Below are 16,355 nucleotides of genomic sequence, written 5' to 3'. Positions count from 1 at the left end.
TGCATGTCTATTTCAATGCCTAAGGGGGATTACGTGGATCTCTGTATACTGTCCATGTGTATGCATAATTGTATGTGTCTCTGTGTACGTTTCTACTCTTAACCTGTTTGTGTGCATTAGCATGTATGTTCACTTTGTGTACGTGTATGTTTCTCCCTCCTAATTTGTTTTTGTCTTTTCTGTGTATGTTCCTTTCTGTTAGTGTTACCGATTCTGTGTATATTTGTTCACAAATGTATTCATGTGCATACTGTTTGTGACAGTTTGTGAAAACTTCAGTTTCTGTGTCAATGCGTTTTTTGTCTGCAGACGCTGTGAGCATTTTGTGTGCGTGTGTTTTCCACTGTATGGCGGTATTCTGTTTATGGATTTTGTTTGTTTACAGTTCGTGTGTATACTGGAGAGCAGTGTGCTTCAGTTCTAAGTGTCGCTTCTCCCTCTCTTTGTTTGTACTTCAAGTGGCCAGCTGGGAGAGTGCTTGGGGGAGAAGGGAAACAGTTGATACGCTGAGATTTCTGTTGCAGAACCACAGACCCCTGCCCAGCCATTGTAGGCACGGTACTATACACCAAAACCCCCGCACAGCAGTGCCCTGTGGATAGAGCTCGTGGGCACCCCGACGGCTACTTGCCTGCGCTGCCTGCTTACCAACGACGATGCATTTGCATGCAGCACTTCTTCCTTGCTCTGAGGCTGCAGGCCCCAGCCGAGATCCGAGGAAACCTATTTCCTTTCGAACCTAACCAATCGGGCTGCCGCTTCTCTCAGGCTTTTTTTTCAGCATGAACACGAATCAGTTAAATAGTAGTGACACTCCCAAAAGGCCAATGTAAGGAAAGATTAATACAGCTGTGTAAGTGATTACAATGTAGACATGTACCCATCCTTCATGAAGTGCAATGTCAGAAATAAATCAAAGCCACCCAATGTGACTGGCTCGAAAACGTGCACCAACGTCCTCCTCGTGCCCCACAGTAAAACAAAGTGCATCGTGTATTTAAATTAAGCGTTTTCATCCCCAATGGATGTTCCGTACTCAATATCCCAGCATGCAATGTGATTCTTACTTTCCAGCGAAATCTGTTTACGATACGTCATCACCACCCCAAGCAGTGATAATCGGCATCAATCATAAAGTTTATGGACCAATCAAGTACCAACTAGTGGCAACTATTTCTACACCAACTCCACCTTGCAAGTAATACTTAGAATCAGAAACAACCAGTAGTGGCTGTCATGATGGGGGTGGAGGTGTGTGGGGAGGGGGGGTGCGTTTGCGGTTTGGAAACTGGTTGGTAAATACAATTTAAACACGCATTTGCAATGCAATAGGTCTCGCATTTTAGAAACTTTGACCTATTGGTATTGTAAATGACAATACCTTCTATTATTGCAGGGTTTTTTAAACACATAAATAAAAGGCATTGTCATTTAGAATGCCAATAGCTCCAAATCTTGCAATTGCGAGACCTATTGCTTTGCAAATGCTTGTTCTCTTACAGTCAGCTTCTCTATCCTCTCACAAAATCTTTCTGCTTGCCCTCCTCCTCTTTCCGGGTTCATATTAACCTTACCGTTCTTACTACACCCCTTTCTCTTTTCAAGCACCTGGGGGGATGCTGTCAGGATTGCTAAAAACCTTTAGCAAGCCAATAGGCCCAATGCCAAAACCTATTGCCTTTGCCAATGCTTGTTATTTAAGAAAGGGAGATTGAGTGATTTGCCCACAATCACATGATATTGAGCTGACGCCAGGAAGCTCTGACCTTAATGCCACATCAAATATTTAACCCACGGCCCCCAACAAGGCGTAAGAGGCACCGGGGTTTGAGGTGACTACAATTGGCCATTAGGGAAGCCACTTCTCTTACCCCCTTCCCAGCCCACCATAGCCCCAGGGTTGATGACATTGCATGAAAGGTACACACCTGCTGCTGCTCCAGGGGGCGCTCAGGTGATAATAGCACAACAGCCATAAAATCACCTCCTCCCCTCAACCTCCATGGAGGCCCCTACATATTCACACCATCCCCACTGCTCCCATACCCTGAAGGTGATGGCTCAGCAGGGGATGACACTGCTGCTGGCCGGGCATGCCACATGAGGCAGGGGGCAGAATCGAAAATGCCCCAAAGGTCAGATGAACACCAGGCTCCCAGCCTCAATTTATAGCATGTCAGGTGAGTACCTGATGATTCTGGCGCCGCATTACAGTGGCCTGGCGGGGACAGGGGAAGACAGTAAGTTTCTTGTGTCACTTTACTGAGGACTAAAAAAACATCTCCCAGGTGCCCCTGAAGCACCGGCCCATTGCCCAATACCCAACTACCCACCTTCCCAATCCGACCCTGAGGTATAAAGGTCCCAGGTCCCAGGTATAAAGTGCACCATGTGGTGCACTTTATACCTGGGACGGGCTGTGGGGGCTGGTGTGGCGCTGGGCTGCTGGACTGGTGGGCTGTGTGGCAAGCGTGATGTCTTACGCCTGGTGTGATGTTGAGCTGGGCTGCTGGGCATGTAAGTGGCGCTTCATGCCCGTGATACTGTGCCGGCTAGGAGGTGGCAAATCAAGTGTTTCCCTTGGCCTATTTGGATCAGCTGGTGGTGTGGCCCATGGACCAGGTGCCGGGTAGGGATCGGTGGCCTGCGCCGCATGTCATGTTGCAGATCAAGGTGTAGCTGCACTGTCATTGGGAAAACCATTACGAGGACAGGAAGAGCACGAGAAAGCACAGTCAAGGCAGCGTCGGCTACAGAGACATTTTAATGCATGGGCAAAGGGGGCTATGGCCCAGGACCCCAACCTTTCAGGGGGCACCCTGAGAAAGCCAGCTCTGTTCTGCAGAGAATATTTCCCTGATAACCGTGAATAATACTTAAACAGATTGTTTTAAATGCTGTTTTCCTTTATTTTATTTTTAACATGGGTTATGTGTGAGAGTCTATTACAGACATTTTGAAACGTTGTGTTTATGTTTCAAGCAACATCTGAAAAAACGATACTTTAGGGTTCAAAACGGGACCTCACATATGAAAAATGGGAGGGGGTCACAGAGATTATTTGTAGTAGCGTTAGTGAACTGCTGCTGTGCTACAGTATTGAAAACACACGTCACTATCCCCGAATATTAGATGTAAACACATTTAGAATTTGAGAGGGTGCTTTTGCACTCTCAGTGACCTGGCCACAGAGGACCTGAAAGCGCTGAAATTGGATCATAAATTTGAAGCTCTTCTGACCTGGGGCCCCCAAAATGTGTTTGACCCACGGCCCCTACAATTCTAAAGATGTCCCTGGCCTGTTAGTGGCATTCCCGCAAGGACATAATACTGGGCTGCAAGTGGTTGAGACACAACGGAGCGAGGGTTGGAGGATTGAGACCTGTGAAGTAATGGTAACCAGGCTGATCACGACAACTCTTGACGAATGCAAGGGTTGCTGTTGTGCAACATTATTTGTTTCTGGATGTGCATTAAATCGGCGTTACAGTTTTGCAGTGTGCATTTCCTTAAAGAAGGGTGGCACAAAGTTACACCTGACTCTCGGAAGACGATTCTTTCGTTGTTTCTGCATTGAATTGCTCCATGTACTTGAACATACTATCATGTTCTCAGTCTTTCAGGGTCTCCAGTCCACAGAAGAACAATCTGTCCTGAAGATGGTCTTATAGATGTTATCACAACAAAGTCTGAAACGTCGACAACTAAACCCATTTTTATTGTAACCATCATCTCAGGAATTATTCATTTGCCTGTGTTCTAACGTTTGAAATGGGTTACGGCAAAAGTGCCTAAGAGACTAAATAACTATAGTGAAGAATCTCTATCTCAATCGATTTTGTCTGCATGTGAACTGTATCATGTACCCCTTGAACATGTTTTTTCTACATGAATTTGTATTTTGAAAAGTATATACCGTTTCATATTGTCTATTTTTTTGTGCATTAGTGTTGCGATAGATTCGCTCTAAAGTTAAATTCATTTTGGAATTTATTTATAAGCCATTAAAAAGGGACCATTTGAGATTTTCTACATTGAAAAGAATCCCTTGTTGGTACTGTTACCCGATATTGAGTTTATATTACCCAAGCCTCCAAGGGTCTATTGGGTTGCCCATTTTCCTGCTAAGTTATGCTGGCAGGTGCAGGTGTTGCATATTTATAGTTGGTGACACTGGGGTTGCTTGTGTCACTGGGGTTCATGTATTTGGAGCTACGACTAGACAAGCCTTCCCCCCTTTTTAGGTCTCACCTAGGGATGCAGCGTATGCATTGCTTGCTTGGCGACATCTATTGTCGTTGATTTTTCTTGCGAAGGGGGACAGGAAATGTGCACTTGTCCGGACAGGCGATGTGCACGGCTCCTGTAGTTTGAGCATAACACATGCATGGCGTGCATTCACTTTCCTAGTGCACGCGCCCGGACAGGCGATGTGCACGTGTACGGCTCCCGTCATTTGAACATAAAGCGAGCATGGCGCGCTTTCACTTTTTCTTTGTTGTATCTCTCTACCCCTTGAGACTACTGTCCCTCCAATTGCTCTCCTTCCGTCTTCTCTAAATATCTAGCCTTGCTTTCTGGTTTTCCTGTTCCTCTGCCTTTTTTTATGCTGTTCCTTTGTCCCCCAACTCTCACGTTCTTCTTTTCCTTGTTTCACTCGCCCCTTCCCTCACTCGCTTTTTATTGACTACATGAACTTATAGCCCTCCCGGTGTCCCACGGCCTCCGTAGCTCCACCTCTCTCTTCTGTCCCGTCTTCTTTGCTGCACTCTCTTTTCCATTTGTCTCTCTCCCTCCCCCGTTACACATCTTTCTCTCCCTCTTCCATCTGCCTCGGCATCTCTTCTTTCTCTCTCGATTCCTCCATTTCTCCTCATTTACCCTGCCTCACTCTTTTCACTCTTCTTTCCGTCTCACTGTTTTCTTTCTCACCTTTATCTATTTTCTCCGTTTTTGGTTCTCTTCTTCTCTCTGTCCCTTACCTCTGTCCTATCCTCTTTCTCCCGAGTTAACCGCTCTCCCGTCCTCTCACCGCTCTCCCCCTCCCCACCCTCCACTCCTCTGTTCTCTCCATGTCCCCCTGGTTTCTCTACCTGTGCTCCTGGCGGTCTCTTTTTAAGGTCTCCCCTGGACGTCCTTCCTTCCGGGAGGGGCTCAGCCCATACCCCATCATGCCTCTCTCATTGCCATCCCGCAGAACTGACCCCCCCTCCCTCCCCCCGGGCCACCCGGCCCTGCCTGGGGCCTGCATTAACACTCCTGACACTGGTAACTCTTGCCATTAGAAGTGTGACCTGTGCGGGGCCACTGTGTACCGCCCACACCTGGGCACCACTAGCACAGGTAAGACAGTCACACCCCAGCCCTCCCTCTTAACACCTTGGGCTGTTACCTGCCCACATGAAGGCGGACACGAGCCTCACCAAGGAGGCTCGCCTGAGGAGGGCCCTGCTTTCCTCCCAGCACCAGCTTTGTATCACCTTCTCTGAGGTTACAGTTCCATTTCCGGTCCTGAGGGCTTTGAGATTGTTATTCTGATACTCTGACCTTTCTCCTATTGCTGTTATTGTGGCACCATTAACAGGTGAGGTCTCTGGGGACTGGGTACCGCCATGCAGTAAATAAGAGCATCTGTTTTTTTTTTTATATCTGGCTTACACACAGCTTTATCCAATGAGCAGTCTAAAACAGAGGTTATGGTAATGGCATTACAGTTGGGGGCAGTAATAAGCAGTGCATTATGGGGTCACAAGTTATAGTTAGCTCACTAACGTATAAGTGGGAAATATCAGTGGTTCTTCAGTTTTGAAAAGTACAGTTTTTGAGAAATTAGAACATATTGGAAAGTTAATGACAAATTAACACTTATATGTACCATCATTATGAGAAATGATAAACAGGTACCTTCATCAAATGTCAAAGACAAACCTCTCAGATTGGCCCTTGAGGGTCATAAGGGATTCACAGGAACAAACAAAAAGATTAGGGTCTGAGTATTGGTGGCTGTATATGGACATTGATGCTGAGAAATTGGTGCAAAATTGCTATGTTTGTCAAGATGCTAATAAAACTATGTGTACACTGTCATATCTCATAACCCCTGTACCTTTACCGGAAGGTGCCAAGATACTGTTTGGTGTGCACTTTATAAGTACCATTCCCCCTTGTTTCCTTCCTCTGTACCATGAAGTGTATAATTATCTAACTTTTTCTTGGTACCAATTTGTGCCTAATCCCAGTTTTACAACAGCAAGGTGAGCAGACTGATGTAGGGTGCGTATTTCTTTGCTTAATGTGCAGGGGGGGGGGGGGGTAGATTCTGTTTTATCTCTGTGAGACATGCCGTATTCAGGATATGACCTTTAAAAGCCCGACCCATTTTCAAGGACTGCCCCTGTTACACGTGTTGTTACTCAGAGCTTTTAAGCACCATTTTTGTTCTTTAAGCTGGAGCAGTCGAGAACAGTGTTTGTGGTTTTCAGAGCTCTTTTGTAAAAAGGGCTATACATCTTGCTCTTATCTTGCCACATTTTCTGTGCATTCAAAGACTGAGGTCTGTTTTGGCTGCAGCTGCCTCCTCCTCCCTCCTGCTTTAGAAACGCACGACCCGGCATCACGGTCCCTGCCTTCCTATTGCTGCTGCCGCCTCCGTCTCAGAGCCTCACAAGCATTGCAATGCAATAGGTCTCGCATTTGCGAGGGTTTGAGCTACTGGCATTGTAAATGACAATGCCTTTTATCTACGTATTTTGAAAACCTGCAAGCGGTGCGTAAACACGCACTTTGTAGTTATAGTTGTTGCTTACAAAAAGCAAAGCTGGCAGTAACTGCACCTCTTTTACTGCCAGCCTTGCTTCTAGTTAGCAAGGACTATAAATACAAACTGCGTATTTACACACGCTTGCAGATTTGAAATATACATGAATAAAAGGCATTGTCATTTACTATGCCAATAGCTCAAACTTTTGCAATTGCCAGACCTATTGCGTTGCAAATGCTTGTTTCTTTTTAAAACAGCATGCGAAGCAACATTGACAATAATTCCCTAAGCCTGCAGGCACTGGTGACAGTAACTCATGTGGCCGACCACATGAAATACTGCAAAGCACTTTCCGAATACATAGGACGTGCTAGCCCGTTCGTGCCTGAACAACTTGTGCAATGGCAGTGCCCCTAAAGGAACTTACTGCTGTGTGGCTCATATAGTTGTGGTCTGACTCCAACCTGACTGCAACCTACCCCAACACCCACTGTGCATACAATAGGGAGATTAACTGTGCACACTGCCCCTGAAGTGCTTTGAGTGTTAAATACAAAACTAATTGAACACAGTTGACAATATGGGCAAAATAGACAACAGGAAATAAAAGTTACCTTTGAGTCCTGCAGATGAACCAATGCATAGGAACTGATTATCGAAGGTGATATAGGTGACCCAACCACATTGAGACTGAAATGACACCAGACGCTGAAATGAAAGCACTGCTACACTGAGGGTGATTTAAAGCTAAATTTAAAAAATACCGAAATATAGAGAGGGTCTTGGCCGGCATCAAGGTGAAAAAACGAAGACCTTAACGCATGAAACGGCCATACCAATCTGCGCATCATAGGCATCCCCTAGACAAAGAACATGGGTCCAGTGGAACTGTATGTGAAAACAATGTTGACAGCTCTTTTTAGGACAGACAAGCTACCACATATTCTGGTGAACAGGAATGCTTTGTTACGTCTACCACGGGAGAAGTGTGACACGCACTATCAGTGATATAGTGTAGGGTGTTTTCCCATGCAGGAGTTTCTACCTGTTAAGAAGCATCTAATGTAACGTGGAAGCACCTATGCTATACTGTACCCAGCGCAAATTTGGATCGCGCAAAACTGAAGAAAAAAAGTATTTGCTAAACCACAACAGGCCTCGAAGTTCTTCAAAACCATCCATCCCACGAGACTGGGGCCAATTCCCTGCAAACTTGCAGGTAACATGATGCCTTAATCAGTGATGGTTAATAATAGTCATAACAACAATTATTACTCTAATTCGTTGTCTGCTAAAATAAATCCTAAATAGAGTTGCCTAAATTGTGTTTACCTGCTACCTAACTTTTGAATGAAGCCACAAAGAATGTGTGACTTCAGGTGTGCAGACCAATCTTTATCATATCACATTGCACCCAGGCCACCTCTGCTTCCGCAGAGCTGTACTGCTCACCCTATGTTCACCCACTATCGGTCGCACCCCTTTAAAAATGTTGAAATGTTTTCTGTTAGTCAGTCAGTCACAGCCTGGCCACGGTTACAGCGCGTGGTGGGAGGTCATATTACCTGACATTTTGGGATGGCCGGTGATGGAGGCGGAAGGGTACTTTACAAGTAGTTCAGAAAGTTTGCTGACATTGTCATATTCTAACTTCACCAATGTGGATCAGGGAACATTAACAGTGCTTTCATATATAGCAAAAACCACATACAGTGACAAAACCACTAACGTTTTTCATTCATTCTGGTTAGTGGTATCTCCATCTCGCTGCAAATATTTGTATGAGGACGGGATTTCAATGTAATTCTTAATTACAATCTCAACAGATCCCGAAGGTGCGTCAGGCAAACTGTTGCAGCAGTCCCAACAATTAGAGGCAGAATGACTGGCTGCCCCGGGACACCAAAGGTGGCCACCTACGAGGGCGGCCACCCTTAGTGCCAGAGGATGGCATAGACCCATGAGCGGTCTAGTGTTGGGGGGTCCAGATGGTCCCCCTGTGATGTCACTTCCTTCTTCCAGGGGGAGGGGTAAGATAGGCTATATGTTCCAGGGGGAGAGGGTCAAGCGCCCTCTTTGTTCCTGGACGTGGTGGCGAGCTGACCCTCTCCCCCCCTTCCCTCGTGGACTTCGGGCGGTTGCTGCCCGTGCGCTTTTTGAGGTATGGAGGCTCCTTGGTTGGGGTAGAGGGGTCGCTGCTGGTGGGGTTATTGTGCCTTGTGCTGGCGGGCGGGCGGGGGGAGTGCGGGGGTCCGTTCCGGGGGGGGGGTGCTCGTGACGTGGTGTGTCCCCGGGGTAGCTGCTTCTTTTGGCCCTGCGTTGCTGCCTTTCTCTCTTGGTGCGGGGGGGAGGGCAGGGGTGAGGGAGGTGGCGCTCTGATCTTCTCGGTATGCTGGCCTGGGTTGAGGGGTGGCAGGGTGGGGGAGCTGTGGGCGGCAGGGGTGGTGTTTCTGGGTGCGTGCACGGGGAGAGGGGGGCCATGTGCGGTTGTCTGGGCTTACAGGCGGGGGGTGTCTAAGTGCCGGTGTTGCCCCTGGTTCGCTGTCTCTGTTGTTTGGTCGGGGATTGCTTTTGGGGTGGGGTGGGATGTTGCGGGAAGGTGGCACAAGCCGGTAGGGGGGCTTACCTTGCTCCTGCGTGCTGTCGGCGCTGATCCAGGTCCTCCGGTTGTTCAGGGATTTGCATGTGGGGTGGGGTGGGACGCCGGGGTGGCATGTACTGGTCTCTCTGCCTCCTCTCTCGGCTTGCGGGCCAGCCGGGGGGGGCGGGGGCGGTCTTCCTTGTGCCTCACCGGAGCAGCGTGCACCTCTTCCTGTGCCTGGCACTTGCTGGTGGGGGCCACCCTGCTGCTGTGCATGTCCTCGTGGTCTCGGGCCCCCGCAGGACAGGATTTCGGCGCAATTTTGTTTTGTTGTGTGGGGGTGAACCATCTTTTGGGCTGACCTCGTGAGGCTAGTCGAGGATCGGGCGCTCTGCTTTTGCCCCGCTGTCGGTCCTCGTGGTCGAGGCCCACGTAGGAATTTGTATTTGGCGCGAAATAGCCGCCGTCTCCGTCGCGGAATCCCCACCTCCCCCCTCTTGCGGAATTGTCGGCCGCGCTCGTCGCTGCGGCAGGGAGGGGCTCCTCCTTGCCCTATCGCGGTGCAGGGGGTGGGCTTGTGTCTCTTTTGGGAATTTGATCATTCTTGGCATTTTGTTGCGCTTCGCACGCTTAGGTTTGAGCTATTATTAGGAGGACATCCGTGTCACTTATTGGGTACTAGGATCCCTCGTCGTGATACTGCAAGAAGCACTTATTATGTTTTTACGATGTTGCGAGGGGGGGTTGCGGGCTTGGGGAATATTACGATTTGTTTTGTCTTACTGCAGGACAGCAGCAAAGAGAAGGTTGCCAAACACAAAGTGAACGGGGCAGTGTTGGGTGGTGGGGGGGGGGGGGCGGGCATAAGGAATTAATTGCTTTCATGTTTTATCACTGCAGGACTTCAGCAAGAGGAGTTAGTAGGATCACACATCGTGGTGGAAATCGGATGGGTAAATTGGTTTGTCCCACTGTGGTCAGTGGGCCAGCAATAATGGAAAAAGTTGCTGCATGATTGTTCGCCAGGAAGTTCTTTTGTCATTGTAAATTTTGTCATATTTATTCTTACTTTTGCTTGTACAGTCTGTGCTTGCTGTGCTTGAGATTGTGTAACTTCTGCCTGCATTGCTTCGACTCTATGGCTTGCTAATCTTGTTTGTGCTAATCCTGTAACAGTTCTCTCATGTAACGTAACTGGTTATATTTGTACAGTGCCCTGACACTTTTGAGTAAAATCCATGATTTATAAAAGTACACTAAACAATAACAATAAATAAATTAAAATATTGGCAATATTATTGGTACAACTGCAAGTAGTGGTACATATTTAGTGTCCATTTGATGGATAGCTAATGCGGAACACCCACTGTATAGGTCAGGTAGCCTAGGTGTGCTACCCAGGGATGAGGTAGTTGAAGGGTGAGTTGAACATACTTATTTCTCCTACTCCTACTTATTTCTCCTACTGCGACGTGGCTCTACAGGGGTCAGGGAGTCGAGTAGGTCAGAAGTAAATTAGGGAGCATATCAAATAGGTTGAGTTGAAGTAAACATCTATGCTCCTGTTGAGTTTGTAATTTACATAACATATTTACGCATGGAGAGCTATTTTCATACAGTGGACAGTGCAGCCTACTATACTCAACAACTTTAATCTCCCTTTTGCTTCCCCAGTCTTCCTTTGTGTTTTTTCACCCAAACCAAGGTCCACACATACCCAGGGAGCTCTCAATCTAGCTGTTGGTATGTGAGCAAGTGTAACATTTAATTCAGTTATCAACCAGACCACGTTTGTTGACGGACAATGTACAATTTTGAAAAACATTCCTTAATGGTGACATAGGAGAGAGGAAAAAACCCTATTAGTTTTCGAAGTGTGCAGGTAATGCGGGCAAATTACATCTCGTAACTCATAACAGGCCTGGCATGAGTAGCTTGCGGGGCATTGATGGCCCTGTCATATTGCAGGGAATGCAGATTGGTAGATAGGGGGGGAGAGCTTTTAATGAATGTTTTCTGTATCATATGCAGGAACCGTGCTGGAGAACCGCCCTACCCACATGGGGGGCCACCCGAATTATCAACAGGTATAAGGATCATAGCACAATGGGGGCAGTGTGCTAGGGTCTGGGATTCCCATGTTCTCCCCAGTGGTCATTACTATCCGCGGTGTGGGCCGCGCGCTGGTTTCAGTCATGAAAGTAATACATTGGTAGTTAACTGGGAGCCGGGGCATATTAGGTGGCCCCTGTCTAGTATTTGGAGGTTCTCTCTTACTGTTGAGTCTGGACAATTTGTTGTTTTACGGTGCAATAATTGGGGCGTTCTCTCTGGATGCAGTGGCAGAGCAAGGGCAAATCATGCATTTCCAGCGATAATTAATTGGAAATGTGTTTTCATTTATACAACTGGTTGATTTGGGCATATCATGCATCCCTAGTGCAATAAGGAATTGTGTTCATTAGTCCAGCAACGGGTGCGCAACTAAGGGGCGCTGATCCTGGCGATCGAGGAGCAATGACTTACTGGTCGTCGCTGGTTGGGGGGTTTTCATGGATTTGTTCTTTCTTCCAGAAACGGACAGGTTTCACGCTAGAATGGTTAGACCACGCCTAGCGGGCTGGCATGCCAGGACTTGGAGCTGATGCAGGGGAATAATACACTGGGGCCAGTGTGTGGGGGTCTTGGTCAGAACGTCCAGGATTGGAGTGTAACAATTTTCTAATTCAGGACAATCGAAACAAATACACAGGCACCACCTTGAGAAGGACAACAATGTCCTGACTTCTGGTAGGGGAGAATAGAAGCAATGTTAATTGCAGGGGTTTGCGCAAATTACCAGGACATCCATACAAGTCAGCCCCAATTGTGCTCAATTACCTTATGCAACTACTGGCCTCAGCGAATGGGGATCCTCAAGGCTAAACGGACAGTAGACTGGTTTCGTAATCATTGGGGGGGGCCACGGGTCCTTGGGTAAGCGTGAATAGGGCCCGCCCAAAGTCTAGATGAGGGCGGACAACGGCCTTCTGCCCTTGGCATCATTTTAGCCTTATGGGGGCCGGGTTAGCTTCTTCTGACACACTGCGAATTATATTCGGATAGATCATTTATGTTGGGTAATGATCCGGATTTAGAGAGCTCTTTAGGGTAAGGCGGGCGCAGCAGGGACCTGGGATAACCAGATCAGGCTTGCTCCTGGGTTTGGCAAGTTCTGTATGGGTCAATGGGCGCTGCACCATGAGTAAAGGCATAGTACAGCATCTATTTCACTGGTTCAGTAGGGAACCATCATTAGCTGCAGCGGCTGCGCACAGGGGTAACAGTGTGGTTCTGTTTAGTACGCACAGGGATAGGGCGGGCAAGGTCAGCAGCTTGGCGGCCGGAAACAGAGTGGAAGGAATTCATAGCCGCATAGGTGCAATGCACACTCAGCAGTCAAGCATGCACATTTTCTGCAGAACCCTGGTTAATGGAATATATGCCGGTTATAGGCTAGACATAATATCTGCCTTCCTGAAAAAAGGGGTGTGACTTAGTTATTTTCAGGATTGGGCGAATTTGCCTTTAAGGGCAGAAATGGAGGGGACAGGGTTCCATTTCAGACAACCCCAGAATGCAGTTTGCAAGCATAGTTGAGAGGTTCAGGGACTTTACTCATAGGTTTACTCCTTTTTCCCTGATCGAAATGGATTGAATGTTACCTGTCGCTTCAGTTAGGCAAAGCATTACGATGAGAGGTCAGCTAACAGTAGGGTCGGCTTTGTAGGAGTGAGCCGGCCGGCTGGCCCTTTATAGGTGGGATATTAACCCCGGTATGTCTAAGTTAAGGGTTGAGAGGCCAGAAGCCAGACAGGGGACACAATTTCACAGGCAGTAGAACAGCTGACCGGATAGGGGCTTTTGGTTGCTGATGAGCACAGCTGTCCAGAGTGGAAAGGACTGGGGGGGGTGGACCACGAAGAAGGTCATCTCCAGAGCACAGTTTGCAGGGTTGAGAAGTTCAGGGACGTTACTGTTACAGTTCTCAGCCCAGAGGAGCGGCAGAACTGATAAGGGAGTTTGGTTGCTGGACAGCCTTACTGTCTAGAGGATGAGAGGACATGTCCTTGCTTGAGCCGAGGGAGGCCTGGGAATGCACAGGCTGTAGGTCACTAGGTCTATGGGCGACAAGGATATGGTGGATAGTGTCGCCCGACATATATTGGAGTACCTTGTAGCAAAGGGGATTTGGTTTCATAAGACATGGTTTGTTACATACTAAATGCACTGGGTGCTTTGATGAAGGCGGTGTGCATTTATCCCAAGTAGGGATGGCGAGTTTTCTGCCTGATATAGCGGAAGCGCTGGTAGCAGCGGGTTGTAACTAAGAGGTAGCTAGTATGTGGGGGGACTCTGGGACGGCGGCTGCCGCACCCAGAGCCATGGCGGAGATACAGGGCGATCCAATGCAGGAAGGTACAGAAGGGTACCCTCTACAGGAGCACCGGAAGGGTGCGAGAGCAAATTATCCCCAGGGAGATCCACGCTGGGGTGGACCCTGGAGGAGTGACGGCGCCCCGTTAGTCCTTCGGGCGGTTGTAGACCTGAGCAACCGGGGGTTGCCTACAACGCTCAGCTCCCCCGGAGAGCGAGGGGTGTGAGTAAGGGGCGGAATAGAGGTCCGCCGAGGGGAGGGGTTAGACCTTCCCCCAAAACTGACAACGCCCCGCGGTTAACACCACGGGGGGTTATGGCTCATCAGGTGGACGGGTCGCGAGAGGCGGCCTGACCCTGGATCGCCCGTAAGATAACCCAACATGTTGGCATAATGTACATGCTAATAAAGCTGCAACAACTTTCTCCAACAAATCATAGTGTGGTGTCTGTTATTTGGGAAAGTTGGAGGAGGAGCGGTCCGGGGCATGGTACGATATTGGCACTATGGCGGACCACGACCTACTTGGGAGATGAAAACAAAACAGTGGCCCAGAATTGATAAGCACGGACTGTCTCCTATATGCAGGTGATTTTGTGTCGATGCAGCGGCAGTGGGAAGAGGCACTGATCAGGAGTGCCAAGTATCCCATGAGAGAAGGGTCTCTGTGATGCACGCAACTTCTGTTTTTCAATAGGGTAAGGGCACCCTTCTGTTTACTAGGGGTGCAGTTGTAGCTTTGGATCATATGATGTGAGAGGTAACTAATTTTGGCATCGGGTCTGCATGCAAATGGGGGGATGTTCGGTCTCTTTATACTAACTCCTCTAATTGATGACAGTGCGGGAGACCAGATCAGCCCCACTGAAGTGGGATCTCAGTACGTTGAAGTGTCTGGTGTCCAAATATATCATGGTGCACACATATTACTAGACAGAGACGAGGATGGCACTGTGGAGGTCAGTAGGTTTCTGGTGTACACTACCACTATCTTGAGTAACCCTTTCTAAAATGGTCATGTTTCCTAGACTACGGCACCACTTTGTATATTTCCTAGTTGGGCTTGCCAGAGTGTCTTTAGGGAGTTCGGAGTTACAGATGTTGCTATTGAATCTAATATGGGACATGGGGTGTAGACACAGGGTAGAATTTACTAAGGTCCATGCCTACTGGCAAACATATTATATGCACCACAAGTACAGCGACCGAGATGGGTGATGCCCGAGGTGATAACGAATCTTGCTCCTTTCAGAAGGGGCCTGGAGCTCCCTTGCTTGAGGAGACAATTTGGGGCAGGGTTGGGACTTGTCCCGTACAATATTGATAAAGGCAGCATGACACTGCTGAGAGCATTCACTGAAGAGGACCAAAAGGCAGATAGCATATGTGCCGGACCTCACCCTGTGGTGCCTTCCAGAGTTTAATGAGATAGCACAAACAATAAATATTGATATATGGATGATATCCAGACTGACAGTATTAGGGGACTTTTATGTAGTGAATTTACCACGCACATTTGAGGAAATTAGAAAGGAGGTTAGTTCCTAGTATTTTTATTGTGCAGTCTTGCATATTCTCACCATGCACGGCCTATGTTGTTGGCGGCAACGATCTATGACGCAATTTTGAAATCTAGTGGCCCAGACTTTAGTGATGTAAAGGTTAAGTGGGAGACCGCCACTGCACCGGATATATCAGAAAATTACTGAGTTAGAACGAGGGAATATACCATGACAGTGTCACGCAATGTCAGCTTCAAACTTATTTAATTCATTGTTTACTACCAGAACTATCTGCCTCTGAAGAAACTGATTAGGATATTTTCTTGTCCCAGCAGTAAGTGCCTCAGGTGCAAGAGGACTGATTCTCACTTTGTTTCCCATGGCTTGGAGAGTCCAGGGAAGGAAGTTCAGATTTACAGTTTTTGACTCCACATCTATACACCTTTAACACATATGTATCTTCATAGCTCTTCGATGTGGAGTTAAATATAAAAAATGTACACATACTTGCATTTCAATATTTTGTCTCTCGATATTAGTGTTCCACGATAACCTGGACTCGATATGTAAATGTAAATGTAAATGTAGTATACTTGTAAAGCGCACAGCTGCCCCAGCAACGGGGCGTCCCGGCGCTGTATAACTCTGGGGAACCCGTCCTGGCTTTCCCTGTGGGATGGTCCCTTGCTGGGAGTCCCCAAGGTGGAGCCAGGCATCCCCGGAATTGGTGGGGCCGTTGTGGAGATTAGGCAAGCTAATGCCCAGAGTTGCCGAGTGGAACCCCTGATTAGAGTAAGCACCGAAGCGAGAATTATCAAGTCCGCTGACCAAGGCCCACGACCCTGCCGCGTCGGGAATTGAACCCTGGTCCCGGGCTGACTTCTGCTCTCAGGCCTGCTGCCTCTAACCAGGAGCCACACCACCCCCTGATAGTCATGGACCCCAATACAGACACTGAGAGCACATATTAATAACTCCACGGTTCACTGAGGTTGGTATCTAATGTGGTATGGGTAATACAATTACTTAGGCTGATAGAGACACTGCAGACCATGCACGAAATTGTGTTTTTACTGAACTTACACGTGAAATGCC

At 47.9% G+C, this 16,355-nt stretch overlaps 1 protein-coding gene across 6 annotated transcripts in view; it reads right to left on the bottom strand.

The window, feature by feature from the left end:
• Nucleotides 1-16,355, bottom strand: part of ATP8B4 (ATPase phospholipid transporting 8B4 (putative)) — a 4,589,528-nt gene that overhangs the window by 2,287,141 nt on the left and 2,286,032 nt on the right. The gene's annotated exons all lie outside the window — the stretch shown is intronic.

Source organism: Lissotriton helveticus, chromosome 3_2 (assembly GCF_964261635.1).
Source record: "Lissotriton helveticus chromosome 3_2, aLisHel1.1, whole genome shotgun sequence".
Taxonomy (NCBI): domain Eukaryota; kingdom Metazoa; phylum Chordata; class Amphibia; order Caudata; family Salamandridae; genus Lissotriton; species Lissotriton helveticus.
The sequence above is the reverse complement of the archived record's forward strand: the minus strand, read 5'-3'. Positions and strand labels throughout refer to the sequence as shown.